This window comes from Danio rerio, chromosome 6 (assembly GCF_049306965.1).
Source record: "Danio rerio strain Tuebingen ecotype United States chromosome 6, GRCz12tu, whole genome shotgun sequence".
Taxonomy (NCBI): Eukaryota; Metazoa; Chordata; class Actinopteri; order Cypriniformes; family Danionidae; genus Danio; species Danio rerio.
This window is the reverse complement of record NC_133181.1, coordinates 39029978-39053952: the sequence shown is the minus strand read 5'-3', so window position 1 is coordinate 39053952 and position 23975 is coordinate 39029978. Positions and strand designations below refer to the sequence as shown.

The window sequence follows — 23975 nt, the reverse complement described above, 5'->3', positions numbered from 1 at the left end:
AAGTATGTAATGAAAGTAATCAAATGTAACCGCATTGCCTATTAATTTAGGCTAAGATTACATTATTGAGCACACTTTATAATTTTTTTGGCCAACTGACTGTGCAGAGGATACATTTAGGAGCAACCTGTGGGTAAGTCAACTGGAAATGAGAAACTTACATTTAAGATCTATTAACTCTAATGATGTTTGATTATTATTAAACCAAGCTAGTGTGTGAAACCAGATAAGATTCTTATAATTGTAACTCACACGGTGGTGTTAAAAAAAAAAAAAACTATAACAAACTTTAGACTTAAACTAGCAGTTGTTTTAAGACTAGTGATGGGCAACTAGGTGTTTTTAAAGCAAATAAATATACACAATCGGTCAAAAGTTTGGGGTCAGTTTTTTGTTTTTTTATTTAAATAACATTTCAATGCAATAACATTTCAGAATGTTATAATTTCTTCTGCATTTTTGATAAAATAAATGCAGCCTTGGTGTGCAGGAGAAGCTTATTTTAAAACATTTAAAACCTATATTGACCCCGAAGCTTTAACCGGTAGTGTAAATATATATATCTCTGCAGAAAAAAAAGCAGAAATAATGCAGAAAAATCATGTTTCCTCAATAAAAAAATAAAAATAATATGTTTGTTGTGTCAGTTTAATTATGAGTTTCCACCTTCTTAACTATACCCACTGTTTTCCGCAGTCCAGAGGTCTTTTCCTACAAGGGGCTACAGATTAACCGGGTGCATTCCTGTGCAGGGAAATCTCTTTAGATTCACTTCCAGATCAGAGCAGTCATCTGTACACGCTGCATGCCCTAACCAGGCCCTCTGCCCTCACGGGAATGTGGAACTTTTTTACCATCAATTTAACCAATTATAGAGCAGGTCCCTGTGTTTATCACAGAAACTTTACCTTCAGGCACTGGAAGCATAAAAGTCACCCAACACATGATAAGATTTTTATCATAGACACTGCACCAACTGGGTTATAAACTACAGTCACCACACAGTATTAATACATGATTTTTTTATTATTATTTTAAATATTATAGAAATGTCTGAATATTAACATAAGCACACACAATTACCAAAACCAAAATTAAAAATGAAAGTATAAAAATAAAAGCTTATTAGACATAATTTCAAAGTAAAATTAAATATGCAAGATTACTAAGATGAAAACATCAGGGTTTTTTTTATATTGAATTATTTATTCAGTCTGGTTATTCATTATTTTTCATTCATTTGAAAATGTATTAGTTCTATGTTTCTCATTTCTTCATTTACTTCAATTATTAGTTCACTTAATCATTAATTCACTATATTCATTTGCATATCCATTTTCTTAATATTTAATATGTTACTACTTTAAATTAGGTAATTTATTAATTTTCTTTCTCTTTTTTTACTCATAACTGATCCATTTCACTAAAACCATTTTTTTTACCTTCTATATATAAAGTTTGCTAAATTTGTCATCACAGGATGGGGAAGTGGATGTAATGACTACTCTGAGCATTGTGACTAACCTTTATATAACGATTACCACCACAGGCAAGCATGACGTAAATGTTAAACCAGAGCCTCGTGCTCTGCTGACTACCAGCACCTATAATAATCTTCAAAGACACGAGGTGGCATGTCTGGCTGTCAGCCCACACACACGTATTAATGAACCCGCACACACACAGACACACACATATATAGGTGTCTTCTTGCACGAACATGGAACTAGCCTTTAGGCTGGCTCGAGTTTCTGCACGGAGCAGTAAAGATACTGTTTCACTGCAGGTGTCCCATCAAAGACTGCAGCAAGAACTGGCCGGCAAATCTCATAAACTAGCAGAACTACAGGTCCATTTATCGTGAGCACCGTTTGCCTTAATGAAAAGTCCATATGTAGGCTGTCGAGCCTCAGCATGGAGTGTCATCTTTTGGCTTTATCATTACAGTGGCAAACACTTCATATGTATACCTCTGCTTGTGCCTTTCTATTTCATCCTATGACGTGACTGGGACATGACAAGAATATAAAATTTCTGAATTTGTTACATTGTATTGTTTACTATTTACTACAATATTAACTGAACATTATCATTTGCAAACATGCACAACCAGTGGTAAAGTTAGGTTATTAATAAGATTTGTTTTAAAAGTTTCTTATGTTAAAAAAAACACTTATTTTATATTGAAATTTATTGTTAAAGGTCAAGACACCCTGGAGTCCATTTTTATAAATTATAACAGATTTGTATGTGTTGAGCATCCATTAAGGCAACGTTAGCACCTGTCTGCTTAAAATCTGGGGAAAATGGCATAATTTTAAGCTTTTGTAAGGTAATTTTATCTTTCTGGGGCAGGATCAAAATCAGTGACGTAGCAAGCATCTGCTAGTGGATTGATGACGCATTGATTTCTCATTATTATTCATAGTGGAGTTGTCTTATCCTATGAGAAGACCCTATTTCTTGATTATTCAAGAGAGCATGTGCTTTTCGAAGGCCAGGCAGACCTGCTAAGCTGCGAGACCCAATGACTGGGTGAGACCGCATCCGTGAACGGTACGGTGACCTATGACTCTGTCAGGGCTGATACAACAAAGGTGTTGGTTTGCAGCAGGTTTGTTGAGAGCTGTACTAGTATTAGAGAATGGCCAACTTTGTCTTTTATCAGTTGAGTTACTTACCATTCAGACACATTACCTATATTGTTGCTGCTGTGTTCACAAATGTTTATGTATGAAAAACTGTAGCAGGGCATTAAATGATATACTGTTTATTTATTTCCATTGTAACTTTGTAAACTATAAAATCACAGGTCTCCTCATAATTTGTCTCATTTGAGTCAGTTGTTATCCCCGTGCTCTTTTTCCCTAGCTCTGATGGCCATGCCCACTCCCCATGCCCAAAAAATTCTGAGGAAAACATAAACCAAATGTGGGAGTTTCATGACTCTTTAAGCCACGATGAAATCAATTAATATTACAGATATGGAAATATGCAAATAAGTGGCAATGTAAACAAAGTTTTAATAATAGCTAAGGAGCCAGAGAGAGAAAGAGAGAGATGTAAGATGGTTAGTAGGTTTTAAGGATAAATTTAGGTTTACATATTCTTAAAAACACTCCAAAAAAAAAGATAAATTATAACTAATAAAAAGGGTCCAGAACATATTCATGTGGAACATCAGCGATAAAAGAAAGCAAATTGATTCAAAACTGATAAATCTACAATCTAAGAGTTGCTTGTGTTATAGTTGCAGAAAAACAATTCAAAATACTAGGTAACATTTTACAATAAAGTTATATTAGTCAATATTAGCTAATGCATCAGCTAACGTAAATTAACAATGAACAACACCAAATTACGTTCATAATACAGAATTACTTAATCTTTGTTAATGTTAACACACCATATTAAGTTGTAAGTGCATTAGTTAATATGAACTAATCGTTCAGCATTAAATAACCGTTGTTAATGTAAACCCTCATATTCTAATGCATCTCTTCCAACAAACAGGTTAATTAGTATGTATGTAAGATTTGCACCCAGAGGTTGTACCCGACCCCACCTCTGACAACACAAATGCAGGTTACCAGATTTATGCCTACACTGTAGCAACACGTAACAACACATAACAAAAGGAATCATTTCCATGTTAAAGATTTTTTTGTCTAAACCATCCTCTGAAATTTTCATTTTAGAAACGGTTTTTATGTCTCGTGACTGTAACAGTAGTTTATGCTGTTATTCAATCAAATCAGGAACTGAATGTGTGCTTTTTCAGAGTTAAATGCTAATAATGTAAGTTTGAATACCATTTTACGTGACATTTATTCCTATCTTTAATGCAGCAGAATACAGTTTACCTCAACATGAAAATAAAATAACCACATATGAAAGTGAAATTATAACTGTGAACTGTTGTGCAAACCAACAAATATCACACTGCATTTATTCAGCAATACTATATCTTTGTTCATTTAAATTTACATACAGTATATAATAATGTGTTGGTTAATGCATTAGTTACCATGAAGAAATAATAAACAATGACTGGGCACTACCAGGGCCGGAGCAAGCTGAACTGCCGCTCTAGGCAAAGGACGGTCACGCCGCCCTCAAACCTAAAGTGAAACCGGGGTGGTCTATTCTGCCGCCCTAGACGCGGCTATAACTGAGGCACGGGTGGCGAGGGTAGTTTAGGGGACGCCACCCTCTCTATTCTGTCGCGCTAGACGCGGATATTATTGAGGCGCGGGTGACGAGGATAGTTTCAGGGACGCCGCTCTCTCTATTCTGCCACCCTAGATGCGGATGAGGGCGCGGGTGGCAAGGGTAGTTTCGGGGACGCCGCTCTCTCTATTCTGCCACCCTAGACGCGGATGAGGGCGCGGGTGGAGAGGGTAGTTTCGGGGATGCCGCCCTCTCTATTCTGCCGCCCTAGGCGGCCGCCTAGGTTGCCTCTATGGAAGCGCTGGCCCTGGGCACTACACAACCTTCTAGAAAAACTAGAACATTTAATTTACAGTAGCTACACAAAGTTGTAACAGACAATAGTACACTCAAATAATATTTTTTTTTACTTGTTCAAACTACTTTAATAAAAATGAGCTGAAACAACACAATTCTTGAGATTTCATTGGGACGACTTTGATTTTTTTATGTTCAATCCACATAAATTTGTTAAAAGTGTTAAGTTAGCATAATCGATTTGTGTTGGCACAAGATGAATAAATTGTGGAACCCTGCATTTTTTTTACAGTGTAGGTTGAGATATCTAGGATATTTAAGTTATAGTAACTAGAAAAATTAAGTTATGAAAAATTGTATTACTGTATTTAAAATGTTATTCATACTGTATGACAGCAAAAAAAAAATAAAAAAATTCTCCAGTTTTTAGTGTCACATGATCGTTTAGAATCATTTAAGTTGAATATGCTGTTTTGGTGCTCAAACACATTTCTTACTATTGTAACTGAAAACACTGTAAAATCATTTTTCAAGGATGCATATGTAAATATTGTTGTATGTTTTTATTAAATTACTAAATAAAATATTATCTTATCTACTTGTAATATTATTTTACTCCATGTGTTGCTTGCCAATTCTTTCAAATTTGCGAACAAATAATAACATAATATTTTAAAATAACTTTTTATGACTTGTTCTTCACAAACTTTTGTCTTCAGGTAGAGAGAATATTTAGAGTTCTAAATAGAGGCCTGGGGGTCTTCTGCTTTCAATTAAAATCTCAAACATAGTTTCTCCTTTCTGCAGAGCCTTGAAAATATGCTCGTAAATTGTCATTATTTTTTACAGGCTTCCCCTTTTTCACTTGCACATCAGGGATGTCTGGCACAAGCAGTAGCTCACTGGACTGGCTTATCTCAGAATCTGCTGTCTCTCTCTGAGCCCTGGGATAAATGACATGACATACAGTATATGGCTGCTCCCCATCACACACTGTATGTGTAGTAGAAATGCACCATTCAGATCCAAACTATAAGCATATTACTTTTTGTGTTCACACTTAAATTGGTTAATTAAAAAAAACAAAAAAATTAAAGATTAAAATGGCAGAAAATAATTTAGATTGTGGTTTGTGACCATGTCCTGTTTTTTGTTTCATTTAGATTACTTTGGTCTATGCTATGTTATTATTACAGTAAAACTGCACCAGATCTGATTTTAAAGTGGGCTCAATCATATTTTTAGGGGTTTTGGTCCACTTGATTGGTGTGTACCAATGTTTGAATGGAAGCATTCAAACTAATTCAAATGAACCACACTAACTTAGTACTCACATGAAAGGGGTGGCCACATCGGAATGAATCGCCAACTTATCTGGCATGAGTTTAATGCAGTGGATGCCCTTTCACCTGCAACACATCTCTGGAAAACACCCATACACCCACGCAAACATGGGGAGAACATGCAAACTCTACATAGAAATGCCAACTGACCCAGCCGGGGCTCAACCAGCGACCTTCTTGCTCTGAGGCGATCATGCTACCCACTGTGCCGCCGTGATGCCCAGGCCAACAACAGAAAATGATAAAACAGCTTAAAACAATGAAAAGCATTATTCTTACCGCTTTAAACAACACATGTTTTAATGAGTTTAAAGTCAAAACCAAGTGATCTGAGGTAGTTTGAAAAAAAAATTCTACGTTGTGGAAAACAGCTTTTGTGATCACACCAATTATTTTCTCATTTAATGCATTATTTGTAATCTGAATTAATTGCTATGTGTAATTAGGAATAATTAATAATTAATATTAATTAAATTAAGTTAATTATTGAGTTAATTAATCTAAATATTTTAAAGATTAAAATGATGGAATATTTATTTTTTAAAGTGGTGGTTTGTGACCATGTTTTGTTTTTGGTTTATTTAGATTTCTTCGGTCTATGTTTTGTGTTTATTACAGTGAAACTGCACCACAGCTCATTTCAAAGTGGGCTCAATCATATTTTTAGAGGCTTTGGTCCAGTTGATTGGTGTGCACCAATGTTTGAATGGAAGCATTCATACATTTTCAAATGAATCACACTAACAGAGTAATCACATTAGAGTTTCTTTTAATTGGCTAAACTTGCCAAGTGTGATCACACTAACAACATTCTCACTTAATGCATTATTTCTAATCTGAATTAATTAGGAATGATTTTAAATTCTAATTAAAATTAGCAATACTTTATTAACATGTTTGTTTTTAGATTTTGTTGGTCAGCCCAGTGTTTTAATTTAGTTTAAAAGGCACTGCACGCATTCTGTTAATACTGTGGTCTTTTAACAAGCTTAAGTGGAAGCCATGGGGTAGCATTCCCTGCTTGTCTCTGTTCCCTCACATCTGTGGCTGTTTATGCCCTGTCTATTTCTGAACCATCACTAAAGAACCTCCAGGTTCTGCTACGAAGGAAGAGAATGTGATTTTCCCTCCAGTAACAAAGAGAGAGGGAAATTGCAGGGGAAGTCTGCAAATGTGTTTCCTTTGTGGTAACCTACAAGAGGATGGCGTGAGACGAGAGCCAAGGCACAGCGGCGGCTTTTGGCTTGGATGATTATCGTTTGCATTCATTACTGCACTCGGTAGAAACAAACCTATCGCCAGAACGCTGGAACTTTCAGTTTGAAGAATTGGACAGCTGAAAAAATTTAAGAGGACATGCCGGCTAACTAGAAAATCACACTGGTGGATACTCGCTGAGAGGTTTTTCCCCTGTTTTTAAGGGCTGGCCTGGAGCGAGCTCTACGGCAGATGCTAGCATGACAAAGGCGTTTCAGTGATAAGATGGAGAGAGCCTGGGCGGTATGAAAATGATGGCCGCTAGCATTGTCTAGGCTGAGATTTTGTGACTCCTCTATGACGAATCCCAGTAACGGAGACTCTTGGCAGACGGATGTGGGCTGCATTGCAATGGATGGGCCCTCCACTCTGGAATAAGCTAAAAAGGGCCCTACAAAAAGAGCAAGATGTAATGCCACTTTTTCATGCTCATTGCGGGCCTCTGATAGCTGCAATGGCATGGATTTGTATCCCAGTTACACTGAAAGAGCTTGCGAATTGGATCGAGCTTAAAAGTGAAGCAAGAAAGCCCTGGAAAATCAGTGCTCAAAGGCACATTTCAACTGGAAAGCATTTCTTTAAAGCCTGTACTCCTTGGTGGTTGACAATCCTATTAAAGAATCAACGGCTTGCAATTAACAGAGAAAAGAGATATAAAAATAAATTAAAGAGGGGAAAAACACACGCATTCAGTTTGGGGGCATCTGCGCGGGACTAACCTCGCAAAGGTCCTTTCTGATAGAAAGATACCACAGGCATGAATCATCTTTTTTTTGCATTGATGTTTGAGTGGCATGACCAGCATCTGCCAATTTCCTATTGTTGCCACTATTCACTTCACTGACGGCATAAAGGGTTGCAACGGAAAATAGGTTTTCTCTTTCCTTGGAGATTTTGGATCAGATGAAAAAAAAAGGGAAAACACACCATCAAAGGAAAGGCACCAGGCCTAATGATTCACCATATCAACAGACTCAATGACGATGAAGACAGAAGCCTCTCAGTATATAAAAACAGGCTGTTTGGTTGCCGTCATTCGCTTATTTAATGAAAGAAAAGCGCTTGGTTTTTAAACCTACAAAGGAAAACACTCAACAATGGGTCCGGCCAAATTTCAATTAATTTGCTTGACTGTCTTAAGGAGGTATGCAGAAGTGCCTTTGCTTCTCTTTTACGTGACAGAAGGACTGTTCTCACTCAAAATATTCACATTTCAGCACAATTTATGATATAAATATTAAATGTTTTCAAGAATCCTTCACTTTAAACACACATGATGACTTGCAGCATGAAGCTAATTTCAAGTTTTCTGAATAGCTATTTTGGAAAAGTTTGTAAACAGTGTGTCAGCATTGAAACTAGCTCTGTTTCACATTTTACTTTGACAGAAACTGGCATAATGTCAATGGTACAGACACACAAACACACACAACTTGCCAAACAATGGCATGGGAAAGGTTAGGCTACAGCAGTTTCTCACAACCATCCGCCACATTCTTTAATTATATTATACACTTTCTTGATTTTCTAGATTGATGAAGTGACAGCATTCTGGATTTTGGCTTTAGCATGTATGGTGGCTCTGAATTGTCAAATCATCTTTCAAAATACTTTCTACAGATGTAAAAAAAAAAAAAAAAAAAAATCAAACCTGATCTGATTATTTTTATGATAACTTTCTTTTTTAAAGTGCAAAAATGTCAGATTCAGTGTGCAAAACATTAGACTCATTATTACTTACCTTAGTTGAGTAATTGGTCGGTCATTGACATGGACACTCCATGAGGTGAAGCATAATTTGGCCACTTCATTCATCTAAAATACAAAAAAGCAAAACATATCTTAATAAATCTAGAATAATTTAGCTTCAGTTAAAGTACATAAAACCACTAAAGAATTCATTTCAATTTATTTTTCTCGTAAACTTCAATTTTCTTTCTTCAACGTTTTTTTTTTTTTTTTTTTTTGGAGGGCTTCTATAGATTATTAATTGTTAAGATCCTCATACATCAACTCTTGCCCCTTCATTTAAGTCTTTGACAGAAGTAATGATGTTTTGGCAAATTGTGCAGTAACTGATATAACTGCTCTATTAGCAACACCACCAGTGAAACTTTACTTTGATATTTTGTAGTTTTGATATAAGGGTAATTCGCCTTATTTATAATTCCAGCCTATCAAAGTCAAAGAAAGATTAACATACTGCAGTTTGATTAACTAAGATTAGTTTTTTTAAGAAAATAAATAATTTAATTATGATTAGCATTTTTAAAATAACAAAAAAAAAACTGATTTAGAGGCACATAAAGAGGCTGTTAGTGGAATGAGACAAACTCACAACCACACGGGTGAGAAAATGATGGTATAGACAGGAAATTCTGAGAATTTATGTGAGTCTTAGGGCAACAAAGAATTAACAAGACCACAACATTTGTTTGTTGGTTTGCCTCTGATACTTTACAAACTCTGGATTTCCTTCCGCTAAAACCTTTGGCTGAAAAGTATCTAAATTTAGGTTGTTCTGCAACCCACAAAAAGCAAGAACATGGATAAACTTAACCATGTGCGATTTTAAGCATGTTGGGTTGTTTCTTTAGGTTGAATTGTGCTTGTTTGTTTAACAAGTATGATATGAATCATGTGTTGTCATATGACAAATTTCACATCCATAACTGCAAGTGGTCTAAAATAAATAGTAGCTTTATTTATTTATTTATTTATTTTTTTGTGGTGGGAATGGGGGGATCTAAAAAGAACACACAGTATTTTAGGGAAGTAATTACAATACTCTTAAATTCATATTTTTTTATCCAAATTTATCATACTGTCAGAATCGTATAATCTTAAGTCTTATATATCCATGCCTATGCTATATAGATGACAGGACCCTGATCACTAATAAAATGCTTTTTATTAACACAAATGCTTACAAACCTGTTTTTGTGGCAGATATAAGGGACTTTGTGAACTCTGTGCTGGTAGCACCAGCTGGCATATGAATACATTGCATAAAAAATTTGCACAGGAATTTGTGTAAAATCTTGTGCTAAGGGTCTATAGACCCATGCACCCACAAACCCATCCACAGGGTAACACAAAATCCAAAAAAACAAAAAACATATATAACCTAAAATATTATACAACGTGCTTAGGATAAACAACCCAGAATTTTTTGTGCGTTTCCCCCTAACCAAAATTCTTTGTGGTCCATTCTAAGCAAAGAGAACAGGATTACCATTTTTTAAACCGTCTAAGTAGAAATGCATTAAAAAACACAGTCATAAGTAACTCCTTGATGCAAAGCCATTGAAGCTCAATGAAACATTCATTATATGTGCATTAAAGGCACTTCATGAGGAGTGGCTGTGACTGAAGAAGGGGTCAACACTACAGAGAGCCTTTACTTGTCAGAAGGGATGCAATTCTCCTCCAATAATTGTAATTCAGCAATAAGGAGCTTACAGCTCTTGTTATCCGCGTGATAGAGAAGTGAACATGAAGAGTACCATGGGGAGAGCAATACAAGAGATTATCGTTCGAGAGGGTCTCCCTCACCCCCTCTCACCTAACCTAACATTGGCTACAGGTCAGCCATCTCTAATAGTGGTCTCGTTTTTTGGAGTGGACAAAGGTAAGCTTGTTCACCCTCGTGGGGACAGAGTAATGAACATTATGGCCTGGTTCACTAACATGCTAAAGGACGACCACCAAAAAGAGCTTGAAGGTTCATGCTTGATTGGACAGCATTTGATAAACATTCGCTTTTGGAGAGGTCTGTTCTTATTACAAGAGAGTTTGAGTGTGTTTTGTATTTTTGCCCTATCTAGGCGTTTCTGAAAACATGTCCCAGGATATAATCAATGGGGTGTTCATATATGTAATAATACAAGCGTAATCTAGCAAATTAACTCTTGGCAAATGTAATCTATATCACAGTTTTTGTTTTCAATTGTTTTGCCACAAATTTCAGAACACTGAGGTCAATTTTGCAGGATCATTGGTTCACGTATTCCTTTTATCATACAAATACTACAATGACATAACTTTAGATTGCCAGCACACAAGATACACATCGTTTCAATAAACAATCTTTGAATATTGTTGTTTAAAATATATGATACAGGTTTCATTATGGTTTATCCATTAGTGTCGAGGGAACAGTACAGACAGTGGATAGACTGAACTAGTTTTATTCATTCCATCATAATGTAGGTTTACTGTATTTTTTTCTCACTGCACGTCCCCATATAGAAAGTTGATATATGGCAACATCTGCAAATTGCAATTGGATTCCACATACTGTATATAAAATGTCATAACAGTCAATAATTTGTCAAAACAGTGCAAAAATCACTGTTTAAATTTTTTTCAACCATATCATACATATATACAGTATCTGTATGTGTTTATAAACAGCCATATAGATACCAATACATTAATTCATTCATTTTCTTGTCGGCTAGTACCTTTATTAACTCGGGGTCGCCACAGCGAAATGAACCACCAACTTATCCAGCAAGTTTTTACGCTGTGGATGCCCTTCCAGCCGTAACCCATCTCTGGGAAAGATACCTATACAAATTACAGGTAATATATCTGTAGGGGTAAATATATATAATATAATATATTTATGTAACATATACAGGTATGTACACATTTGTAATTCTAATAGTTATAAAAAAATTGCAATATTTTGACATGTATGACATATTTTATATTTGTGCAATTCATTTATTCATTCATTCATTCATTTTCTTTTCTGCTTAGTCCCTTTATTAATCTGGGGTTGCCACAACAGAATGAACTACCAACTTATACAGCATATGTTTTACGCAGCCGATGCCCTTCCAGCTGCAACCCTTCATTGGGAAATATCCATACACATTTATTCACACACATACACTACGGTCAATTTAGCCTATACCCAATTCACCTATAGCGCATATCTTTGGACTTGTGGGGGAAACCGGAGCACTCATAAGAAACCCACACGAACACGGGGAGAACATGCAAACTCCACACAGAAATGTCACCTGACTCAGCCGAGGCTTGAACCAGCGACCTTCTTGCTGTAAGGCGATCGTGCTACCCACTGTGCCACTATGACGCCCTTGTGAAATTCATATGATTTATTATGTCACATATTGAATTTGCATATATTTATATATATCAGATTTCTATTTTGGGATCTGTGTTTCCATCAGTCTGGTCTTGTGGATTTGGTCACAGGTTTGCTTCTACATCACAGTGGTGTTTTCATTAGTCAAAAATCTTGGAAAAAACCTTCTTTCAATATGACATTGGTCTGTTGTGATTGGGCTTTCTTACATACAGTACAGTAATGTCAAACGTGAAAACATTGTCTGTAAAAGTGATACATGGAACAAATATATATATATATATATATATATATATATATATATATATATATATATATATATATATATATATATATATATATATATATATATATATATATATATATATATTTGTATATATGGATTACTTTATTTGTAATCCATATATACAGTTGAAACCAGAAGTTTACATACAATGGAACATAACCATTAAAAAAAAATGTCTGATGTTAAATCATACTAAATGTTTACTATTTTAGTTCCGTTAGATATCCTAAATGATTTACATTTGCTAAATGGCAGAATAATTAGAGAATTTTTATTTTGAGAATTATCCTTGAGGAGGGTATCCTTTCACAAGCGTCTCACAATAGTTTAAAGAAATTTTGGCCCATTACTCCTGACAGATTTGGTGTAGTCAGATTTGTAGGCTGTCTTGCTTGCACAAGCTTTTTCAACTCTGCGCACAAATTTGAGAGGATTGAGATCAGGGCTTTGTGATGGCCACTTCAAAACATTCACTCTGTTGTCCTTAAAGCACATTGTAACTAATTTGGCTGTATGCTTAGGGTCATGGTCTGTTTGGAAGAGCCATTTGTGGCCAAGTTTTAATTTCCTGGCTGATGTCTTGAGATGTTGCTTCAGTATTTCTACATAATGTCCTTTCTTCATGATGTCATCTATGCTGTCAAGTGGACCAGTTCCTCCTACAGGAAACAGTCGGACAACATGATGCTGCCACCCCCATACTTCACAGTTGGTATGGTGTTCCTAGACTTGTAAGCTTTCCCCTTTGTCCTCCAAATGTAACACTGGTCATTGTGGCCAAACAGTTTAATCTTATTTCCATCAGACCACAGGACATGTCAAAAAATTATTATTTTCCCAGTGTAATTTAGCAAATTGTAATCTGACTTTTTTTGTGGATTCTGGCTTGTTGATTTTCCCATGTTGTCACAAAATGAAGCAGTGTTTTTGAGGTTTTCCTTAAATACTATTCTACAGTTGTGCCTGCAATTAACTCAATTGTCAATTAGCCAATCAGAAACTTCCAAAACCTTGACACCATCATCTGAGCTTTTTTCAGAGGCATAATATTCTTATTGTATGTAAACTTGGCTTTCAAGAAAAGTTATAACAATTACTAAAAATATATCTCTCATTATTCTGCTATTAACCATAGCAGAAACAAATTTGATAATCCTAACTTACCTAAAAAAGAAAAAGTTTATTCACATTAACATCTGACTTTTTTTTAAATGGTTATGTGCCTTTTTATACAATGTATGTAATCTTCTGGTTTCAACTGTACAAATCAAGTCAACATCATCATTAAAAAAAAAAATTCTGAAAAAAAAGGAAACATATTCAACATTGTCATTGTCACTGCTGTTAAGAACACATCACATTTGTGATTTCTAGATTTACAGTAATTGCTATTTAAAACAAATATGCCACGTGGGCAATGAATGACTGCTGACATGTCAATGATGATTAACCTAAACTTTCAAAGCTAAGCTAAATATTTTCGAAACAAATAAGCATAAACATGCTACACTTTTCCCTGTTTTCCTACTTTACAAAATGCACACAAGACGTATTGTATAAAACACTGAAAGATTATGTATGCAAAAGCTCTATTAGCACAAAGCATCACAGAGCAAACTGTCTGTTTCCCTGCTAAACTGCATCTATGAATCAATTCAAAAGGCTTTCATTTAACAATTTAAAGGAAATGAAATGCAGTCGTACGATGCAAGCGTCTTTCAATCTGCCCACATCATTCCATATCCTGTCAGTTTCTTTATGGCACAACAAAGCCGAAATAACGATAAGCACCTGGATCTCCACGGACTCCGTGTTAGAACCAATTGGCGGTTACTGATAAATTAGGGTGGGATCCAAACTGGTCATGACACTCACTGACTCCCTTCAGGTTGACGTCAGCGACATGAAGTGACTCTTTATGTGCAGCACGTCCTGTGGCTGGAATGTACCGCAATAAAGAGGCAGAGAAGCGTCTGAGTGAAGGAGAAAGAAAGAAGCAGTGACAGCCTCCCTCCCGAAAAACACCCCGTGAGAATTCACTCCTACACGTCTGGGCTTCGCATGTGCCATGTTTACAATCACACAAACCATGTGTTGCACTTTCCAGGCCTCAGACGCCTCAAAAGCATCGCGAGCGCCCTGAAAGACTTCAAATCACCTTGCTTGATAAATGTGGACATAAATTTCCCGCAACCAGCCTGTGAACTTTTGCCATTCTGCGCTCTGCTTTAAAACTACAATTTGTGGCGTGCATCACAGTGCGGTTTAAGTGCTCTTGAAAGGCTACATTTTTCCTGAATGACAAAAATAAGATTAACAAAAAAAATTGGTATCCTTTTCCATAGAGGAAGACAGGCTTTCTTCAGCGTAGATTATATCCTTTGAGCAGAATCACAGATGTTGACACTGTTGTGCTAGGTTAAGATAGACTCTAAAGCCCATTGTTTCCCTTCACTTTCATTCGTTATTGTATTTTTTTTTTTTTTCAAACTTTTTCTCCCACTCTTGCTTTCCGGCTTGCCCCCTCCGCTCTGATACTTGGCCCTGGCCAGTCGGACTGTGCTGAAAGGCCTTTAGATGGTGACTAGAGCTCCAGGGGGTCTTTCTGCCAACCATGGCCTGGGGAAAGGGCTGTATTGTGGAGATCAGCAGGCAGTCCCGGCTTCCTCAGTGGCCTCCGTCCAATAAGAATAATGTGAGTGCCAGGGTTAAGGGTCACCCAACTTCTAGAGTCTCCCCCACTGGGCTTTCACTATACCTGCCCTATCCCTATCAGTGCATCTGGTCAAGAGACGACAACAACTAGAGAAACGCCATCAAGAAACAGGCTCTTAACACTAAGTGGAATTTGGATAATTCTATTCTGTATTCTAATTTGGCCTTTTTAACATGGTCAAAACCACAGCGTGTCTGCATAGATACATGACAGAGATTAAAGAGCAATTGAAAAAAAGTTGTTTTTGCCTTGTACATATTTGCACGCCTAGTAATAATCAACAAAAACTTTTAAACAAAGAAACTGACAGCACGAGTGTTTAAATGTACAGACATGCAGACATGAGCCATAGAATGTTAATGTTAAAACATACAAACAGATTGTTTGTTGCTCGAGTTACAAATTACAAATAATAATTTTTTTTTTCTTGACACAGTGGTTATTTTCTTTAGTTTTCAGTTCTTTTTGGTAACCTCATTTAGTCTAAATAAAAATATAACATATTTATAGATATTACTTTGCCAGAAACACTGTAAAAAGTGATTTAATTTATTTTAATTAAAATAAAGTAACTCACTTTATTTAAAAAGTAAGCAAAACCATTGCTTTTGAAGTGATTAGTTGACTGAAAAAGTGAGTAAATTAATTATTACTATAATTATAAAAATAAGTTAACAAAATACTCCCAGTACTGGGTTGCACATGGAAGGGTATCTGCTGTGTAAAACATATGATGGATAAGTTGGCAGTTTATTTCACTGTGGCGACCCCTGATGAATAAAAAGAACTAAGCCAAAGAAAAATGAATAAATGTTAACAAAATAGTTCACCCTAACATGTCAGTTAAAACGTTTACTCACCCTTTGCTTGTTTCATGTCTTTGAGTTTCTTTCTTCTGTAAAAATTAATAAATTAGAAAATAATAATAGTAAAATGAAATAGGAAAAAAACATGTGTGAGGCGGAAGTGTATATCAACAATTGGCAACAATTCTGCGACAGTTCTTACAAATGACCTGTTTTTGTTTGGTGTCTGTGACTTTAAAACCAAGATATTCTTATAATATCAATGTAATGTTTTTCTTTGATATTAATTCCTCTATTAACGGTTCTGAAGTGGCAAATGCCATCATCCTACTTGTTCGCACTTACCTGTTGGTTTGTTATTTATTGTGGATGTTCTACATAGTTTGGTTGTGCAATTTTGCTAATAAAACGGTCACACACAGACAGCAATCACGCATTAGCTCTGGGTGAGGAAAAATAAAAAAATATATATATTTTATATCGCAGCCTCTTGCGATTATCTAATCACAACATTTCAAACGTGATTGCGATATGATTTCGATTAATCACACAGAGTTGAGTCATACAAAAAATGTAACATATTTTAAAAGGAGGCCTGGCACATAACCCCACCCCTGAATCCATAGGGGATTTATTAGGGGATAAGCAAAACATACTAAATTTTACAAATAAGATTTTAATGAATTAGCCTCTAAATCAAAAAGTTACGAATTTCCATTAGATAGCGTTGGGAAACCTGTAAAAATTGACTTCCATAGTATCTGTTTTTCCTATATGGAAGTTCTAGCTTTCTTAAAAAATGTTTTTGAGTTTTTTTTTTTTTTTTTTGCTTTTTTTCAACAGATGAAAGAAACAAAGACAAAGAAAAATGTTTGGAACAACTTGAGGGTAAGTAAATAGTGAATAAATAAATTTTTGAGTGAACTATCCCATATTTAGACTTAATAGTCAACTTAATAGTCAACTACTGTAGTTTCAATAGTTTCAACTCAATAGTTTCAAGCTACAAATTTACTTTTTTTATTTTTGTCAACTGTTCACTTTTAGGGCAACGGATTACTGACTTTTTAAAGTAAAGTAATTAATAGCTTTTTAGTAAAATAAGTCAAGTAAAATGTATTTAAAAGTAACCCTGGTTTGATTTTTTGAAGAGCACAACTAACAGCAGTTTAATTTAGTAAATATCATTTAACAAACACACAAATTGAACAATCCAAAAACATCCAGTCAATCACAAGTTTTTTAAAAACCTGGTAGCAATTTTATTGACACTTTTAATGTTTCTGTAATGCAGCCTAAAAAAGAGAAAAAAAAAACTTAACATTATAGCTCATGGCTTAACAAGCTACAAAGTACCTTCCCCAACACCACTGACAATGAACAGGACAATCTACTGCTGTGTTTTGCTCCAGCAGTTTTGTTTAATGTGTGAAAGGGTCATCTCTGTGTGTGCACTGCACATGTATGCCGTTTCATCACGGGACTGGATGCCTGAAGACAGAGTATGTCAAACATTCAGTCATGCTTTAAGCCAGATCTCTCCTTCACCTTCTTATCTTGACATCGCGCTTTAGCACCGGGGAGTTCCAAACCTCATGCCCACATGGCTCATCAGCCAGCAGAACATAAACATCTGAGTGAAAGCCAGGGAATGAACCACTACTTAACTTCAGTGCATGTCTATTACCAGCACCATTTCTGTAAAGCCATAAAGCCATCCGTTTGTCTCCTGGGTAACCATAATTTAAATATTGTAGGGATGGGTGATTTAAACTGTATTACACATTTATTATTATTTTTTTTTTTCGGATATGCATTGCAATGACGATATCATTGACGCATATGCACTGTATAAACAGGGAGGCATACAAAAGAGATACTGTTCATATACTACTTAATTCAGACTGGAAGCACCCTCATGTATATTCTTCACATATGAATCACAGTATAAGACATCGAGCAACCACTGTAGCTGAGTAAAGTAATAGTTTAAAATTCTGTCATTATGTACTCATCCTTTTCTCGTTTCAAACCTTTATTATATTTTATTTTATTCTGCTAAACACAAAAGAAAATATATTGAAAAATGCTGGAATCCTGTAACCAGTGAATTCCATATTTGTTTTTCCTACAAATCAATGGTCAATTTTTACAGGTTTTCAGTTTTCTTCAAAATATCTTCTTTAGTGTTCAATAGAAGAAAGAAACTCAAAGGTTTAAAACCACTTGAGGAAGCAAATGTTCATTTTGGGGTGAATTATCCCTCAAAAATAAAACAACTTAGACATTTTTGCAATATTTGGATCATATGTGTTCTTCAATATACTTTGGGTGTTTTAATTTGTGCTTTAAAATGTTTATAAAGCAATCACATTTAATCAATAGAGGCTTTAGCAGGGGTGTTCAAACTCGGTCCTGGAGGGCCGGTGTCCTGCATAGTTTAGCTCTAACTTCCTTCAACACACCTCCTTGAAAGTTTATACATAGAAAGAGCTTGATTAGCTGTTTCAGGTGTGTTCAATTGGGGTTGGAACTAAAATATGCAGGAAATCGGCCCTCCAGGACCGATATTAGACACATTTTTTTTAATACATCTATGTACAAACCCTTTTTAACTGTGATAATTCATTTGACAGCACCAATAAAGGTTATATACAGGCCTAGCTATGTATAAATATGTTAATGTGTTATATAAAAATCAGATACAAACACCACCACACTTAATCAAAATCCAGAAGAACATAAATAACGTACATTGCAATGTAACCGCTGCAATGAAATCACCGTCTTGGTTAGCAATAATACATGTCTTTACTGGCGTTTAAACAACCGTTATGTGAAAATCGAGATGCGCAGCAGATGTGAATGTTTGGTGATGGTAAGTTCATTGACAGAATAAGTAGTTCACATATATCTACATTTCAATGTGGAAAAAAATATAATAAATTATTTTACTTGCCAGACAAGTTTTGGTTGTTTAAAAAAAAAAAAAAAAAAAAAACTTGAAATGTAAAGATTACAAAAAAAGTTGAAAACAAGACAATATTTTACTTGATTCAAGAATAAATAGATATTTGGACTAGGAGTCAAGCAAAAGAAGCATTTTTGCATTGTGATTATTCCATTTATGTACCTGAATACTGTTTGACTATCTTATAAAACTATCCCATATTAAAATATTTAATTAATTAATAATTAAAATATCGTAATATCACATTTTCCAATATTTTGCAGCCCTACTATACAAGTGTGATTTCTTCCTCATGTTGTAAAAATAAATGATACATTGTGATATTGTCTGGTCACAAAAAGATGTGATATTATGTGAATTGGATGTATGTCAGTTGTAGCCTCGCTGTTTGTAAACAGTCTCATACATATTCAACAATTTATCGCACATGTGCTACTGTAAAACATTTATTAACTGCACAAACCATTTTTGTACAATAGTACAGCTCTGAATGAACCAGTTCCAAACTGTAGCAGCAGAATCCAGATTGTAGGATTTACTTTTCTTATCGTGGAAAGACAAATTTTTATTGTGGGGAGAATTTTTACTATTATATCGCAAACAATAATATGACATCCATCCCTATAATATTACCCATAATAGTAAGTAAAGAAACTGCAATTAAAAGTCTAAAATGACAATATTCCAATCTTCCCTGCCATCCCCAAGCACAAAAATCATTCTGACTAAACTTTTATGATCTGACCCCAGGGTTACAATACAATGGACTTCAAAACGAGCCTTCTTACCCCAGATCAGAGCCTTCTGCTTCAGTCAAGGCTCTGAGGGGCTGTCACTGGTGATGTACTGCCGTGAAGCCTGCACCCTGACCCCACATAACAAGTACATTAACCTCTTCAGAGATGCACCACTCCAGCCCTAAAACTCTGACCCTAAAGCCCCTCTCGTGGCCACGGGAGGTCCCTCCAAACTCTGCATGATCACTGCATTGTCTGCCCAGCTTCTTTGTGCGCGTTGCCAAATAATGTTCCTCTATCCCGCTATGATGCTGCAAAACCCCCTTCCAGTCGAGACAAGAGGGAGAGAGAGCATTCTGTTGTGCCCAGCGTGAGTGCTCTCCCAGCGGGATGGTGAGGGCAGCTCGACTGGGCGTCTGCAGGTACTTTTCATCCAGCCTGGCAGGCGAGTCTCAGCGCCCTGCTGCTGGAAATTAGTCGTCGACTGGCCTCTCTTTCTGTCGGTGTCAGACATGGGCCCCTGATGAGAGATTTGTTGATATGATAACTTGATTAGGCCTCGAGGCTTGGTGGCGGAGTACCAGAGAGACTCTGCTCCCAGTCCTTAACCTCTCCTCGGGAGACTGCAATTAAGACTTGGTAATTGGTGAATTTGGCAGTCTGATTCAAATAGACTTTTTTTTTGGTTCTCTGCTTATTTTGGTTTCTTAAAATGTTTTAAATATTGGTATCAACTTTTTGGTGCTTTTCAAAGGCATATTAAAATCATGCAACATGCTGAAACTGTGTTATCTTATGAACAGTTTCATATTGGGTTTATATTGATTCTTTTAAAGGGATAGTTCACTCAAAAAAAAAATAAATAAATAAATAAATAATTCTCAATTTACTCACCCTCCTGTGGTTTCAAAACATTATGAATTTCTTTCTTCTTTTGAAAACACAAGAAGACATTCTGGAGAAAGCTGAAAACCTGTAACCATTCTTCCATTGAAGAAAAAACAAATACAATGGAAGTCAATTCTTACACTGCAAAAAATGCTTTTCTTGCTTAGATTTTTTGTCTTGTTTCTAGTCTAAATATCTAAAATTTCTTATATCAAGAAGCATTTTCTAGACAAGCAAAACATATTATCTTGTTTTGAGAAATTATATGCCAATATTAAGTGAGTTTTTCCTTAAAACAAGCTAAATAATCTGCCAATGGGGTAAGCAAATTAATCTTGTTTTTGCTTTTGACGTAAGATTATTTTGCTTACCCCATTGGCAGATTTTTTTTTTACTTGTTTTAAGGAAAAACTCACTTAATATTGGCATATAATTTCTGAAAACAAGACAATATGCTTTTCTTGTCTAGAAAATTCTTCTTAATTTAGGAATTTTTAGATGTTTGGACTAGAAACCAGAAAAGCATTTTTTTGCAGTATAGCTTTCTTCAAAATATCCTGTTTAAAAAAAAAAAAAACTCAAATACGTTTTAAACAAGTTGACTTTCAAACTCAAATTCATTTTAAACAAGCTGACTTTTATAGAAGTAAAATGAAAAATGCTATGAAAGGCAATGGTTACAGATGTCCAGCTTTCTTTAAGATATCTTCTTTTGAAAAACTCAAATATGTGTTAAACAAGTAGGATGATTACATTTTTTTTTTTTTTTAAATTAAAACTTTCTCTTTAAGAATATACAATGATAAGGATGATTAAATAATCAATCTAAGGGTAAATTTACAAGACAAGAACATGCTACAAATGCAACAGCTTGTGTTTTAGAAAAGATTCATGCACAAATAACAACTCTGCCAAACAATCCCTGTTCACACAGATCCATGAGGACAACCTAAAACTAGTGGTGAACATTGAGAAATAATAATACCATAAAATAATCTGTTAATTAATAGTTCAGTGTATTTTGTGATTCACAGGTGATTTCCATTTACGCATGGTAACAAATTGTTTTCCTGGACCTCAGTCTTTGATCTGAATTTTAACATTTGAAAGTCTTGTCTGCGAGTGGCCATATAAGTTATGTTACAAGTGTATTAATTTATTTTCAATATTCATTATTCATTATACAATAAATAGTTTGAAAGTACCAAAATGTCAATATTTGTCAGTTTGTTAAACTGCAGTGCAGTTTATTTTTCACCTTCAAAAACTGACAGAGCAGGAAAGGGCCCATATACTGTATTTAGATCCCATAAATAAAGATATTCCATGCATTTTCCACTAAAAATTGTCTAAAATATGGACAAACCCAACAGCTAGCAGGCATTTTACTGGATAGAGAATTACAAGGTGGCCACTGTCATCAATTTTTGTATCACATGCCTTTTGACAAAACAGGTGTGCAGTCCCAGGTTTTGAAAGACCCTAAGTGATACTCAAGCACTATTCATGTTTTAATTGCGTATGTCAGCCTTTTTTAAATGAGAAAACAAAATAATGTTTTACTCGATAAGACTAGACGAATAATGCAAAATGTGTTAGTTTTAAGCACCAAAAATGTAATGACCGGGATACTGCCTCTGCCTCATTCTGAGCCAGAAAAAAAACCTGAGCCATGTTGCATTTTTCATTAAATAATTAACTAAAACTTGTGTTGAAAAATTACAGCTTTTTTAGATTGTATTTTTGGTTAGACTTTAGTCAAGAGATTTCAGCTAAATTAAATTCTTAATTTTTATTTTTTTAATTTAAAAAGTCTTAAAAAAAGTTCCCTAATATCCCAGTTATCACAAAATTTCTTCCACATTTCTTCTCATTCACAAAGGTTATCCTGAAAGTTTCAGAGGGCTTCATTGCTTTCCTTTAAATCTGAAATAATTCAATTAATCAATTTATGTTTTGCATGTGAAATGCTTCTTTGTCAATGTGATTTGCATCATAAAAACGAAACTCTGATGCAGTTGAGGCTTTAAAGCTTTTTTTTTTCTTTTCATTTCATTTCACCATGGCTAGATAAAATATATGCATTATATAGCCATCACCATGGCTGCAAAATACCACCATACATCACCATGGCAATTCTATGTAGTCTCTCTGGAACTGGAACAGCGTCATTGAATGTAACCTTGTTCTTCTCAGTCTAAGAACTCATAGCTGTGAGTACACTCGTTAATGTCAAATGCAGTGTTTGAGAACCATTTAACACAACTGGTCCATTTGTTTTCAGATCTACATATAAACCTTTCATTCAGTAAGCATCATAGGAAAGTGACAGAAAGAGCTCACTCACTACCTCCAGTTAAATAGTAGATTTAAAGGTAGTATTTATTATAAAAGAAAGATTCTATAGCCTAATCATTTCCCCATATCGTTTCCCCACTCTTTACTTTTTCCAAAACTGTTTTTTTTTTCTTTTTTTTCACACAAGTCTTTATATAACGTTACAGTATCCTGTAACGTTTTATTTTCTACATTGGACGTCAGTAAGTTTGTTACATAGTTTCCAACATTCTTCAAAATATCTTCTAATAAAGGTATAAATAAATATATCATTAAAAACTAAGAACTGGGCAACCATTTTTTTTTTTAAATAAAGTTGGGTTCTCATATCTAACGTTATTTCTGATCCGAGGCAGTTTCACATTCTGAAACCTCCACAGGCATGAACCACATAGTGCTTTTCTTTCAATAATATTTCAAATTTGGCACTTAGCATTTTAACATATTAACATTTCATGAGAAAAACTACTCACCCGTCCCACATCCACGTTTCTACTTCAAAAGTTGAACGGTGCAGGTGTTGAAACTATTTGAGCTGTTTGTTTACTTTACAAAAGACGATGGCACATTCGTTTGCACGGCTATCTTCACCAAACCTTGTTGTGTAACTTAAGTAAGCTTTAAATGACTGGATAAAAGAACAATAAAAGTATATCAAGAATAAAAAGCAGACAGAGCACTCTAATAGGTGAGTATTTAAAAACGGTCAACATAAGGCCACTTAATTTGCTGTTTACATATGGACATTTGATAACATCGCCATCTAGTGGTGCATTTGGAAATGCGGTAAGAGAATGCTCCACCATAAACGTTCAGACTACCTCGACAGGACTCAGGAGAGATAAAAAAAAAAAAAAATTATAATAATAATAATAATAATAATAATAATTGCTGTGTTTTGACTTAAATTAACCTCTCGTGGCAGTTTGCTTTGGTAGACCTAATATTAAAATCATACTTGTGCGTACTGTACTTTTTAAAACAACTAGATATACTAAAATACACCAGTTTCCTTTAGTAAAAACTAAAGTATACAACAATAGTTCAT

General features: G+C 35.0%; 1 long non-coding RNA gene across 4 annotated transcripts in view; it reads right to left on the bottom strand.

Moving 5' to 3' along the window:
* Positions 1–23638, bottom strand: part of LOC137490239 (uncharacterized) — a 138843-nt gene extending 115205 nt beyond the window's left edge. For 2 of the 4 annotated variants that reach the window (XR_012408066.1, XR_011016020.2), the window contains exons 1-3: positions 23401–23638; positions 16049–16083; positions 8809–8882 (exon numbers count right to left, since the gene is read on the bottom strand). This is a non-coding gene — a long non-coding RNA (uncharacterized lncRNA). The remainder of the gene's footprint in view (positions 1–8808; positions 8883–16048; positions 16084–23400) is intronic. The other 2 variants (XR_012408064.1, XR_012408065.1) reach the window with 1 other exon arrangement.
* Between the last annotated feature and the right edge of the window lie 337 nt (positions 23639–23975).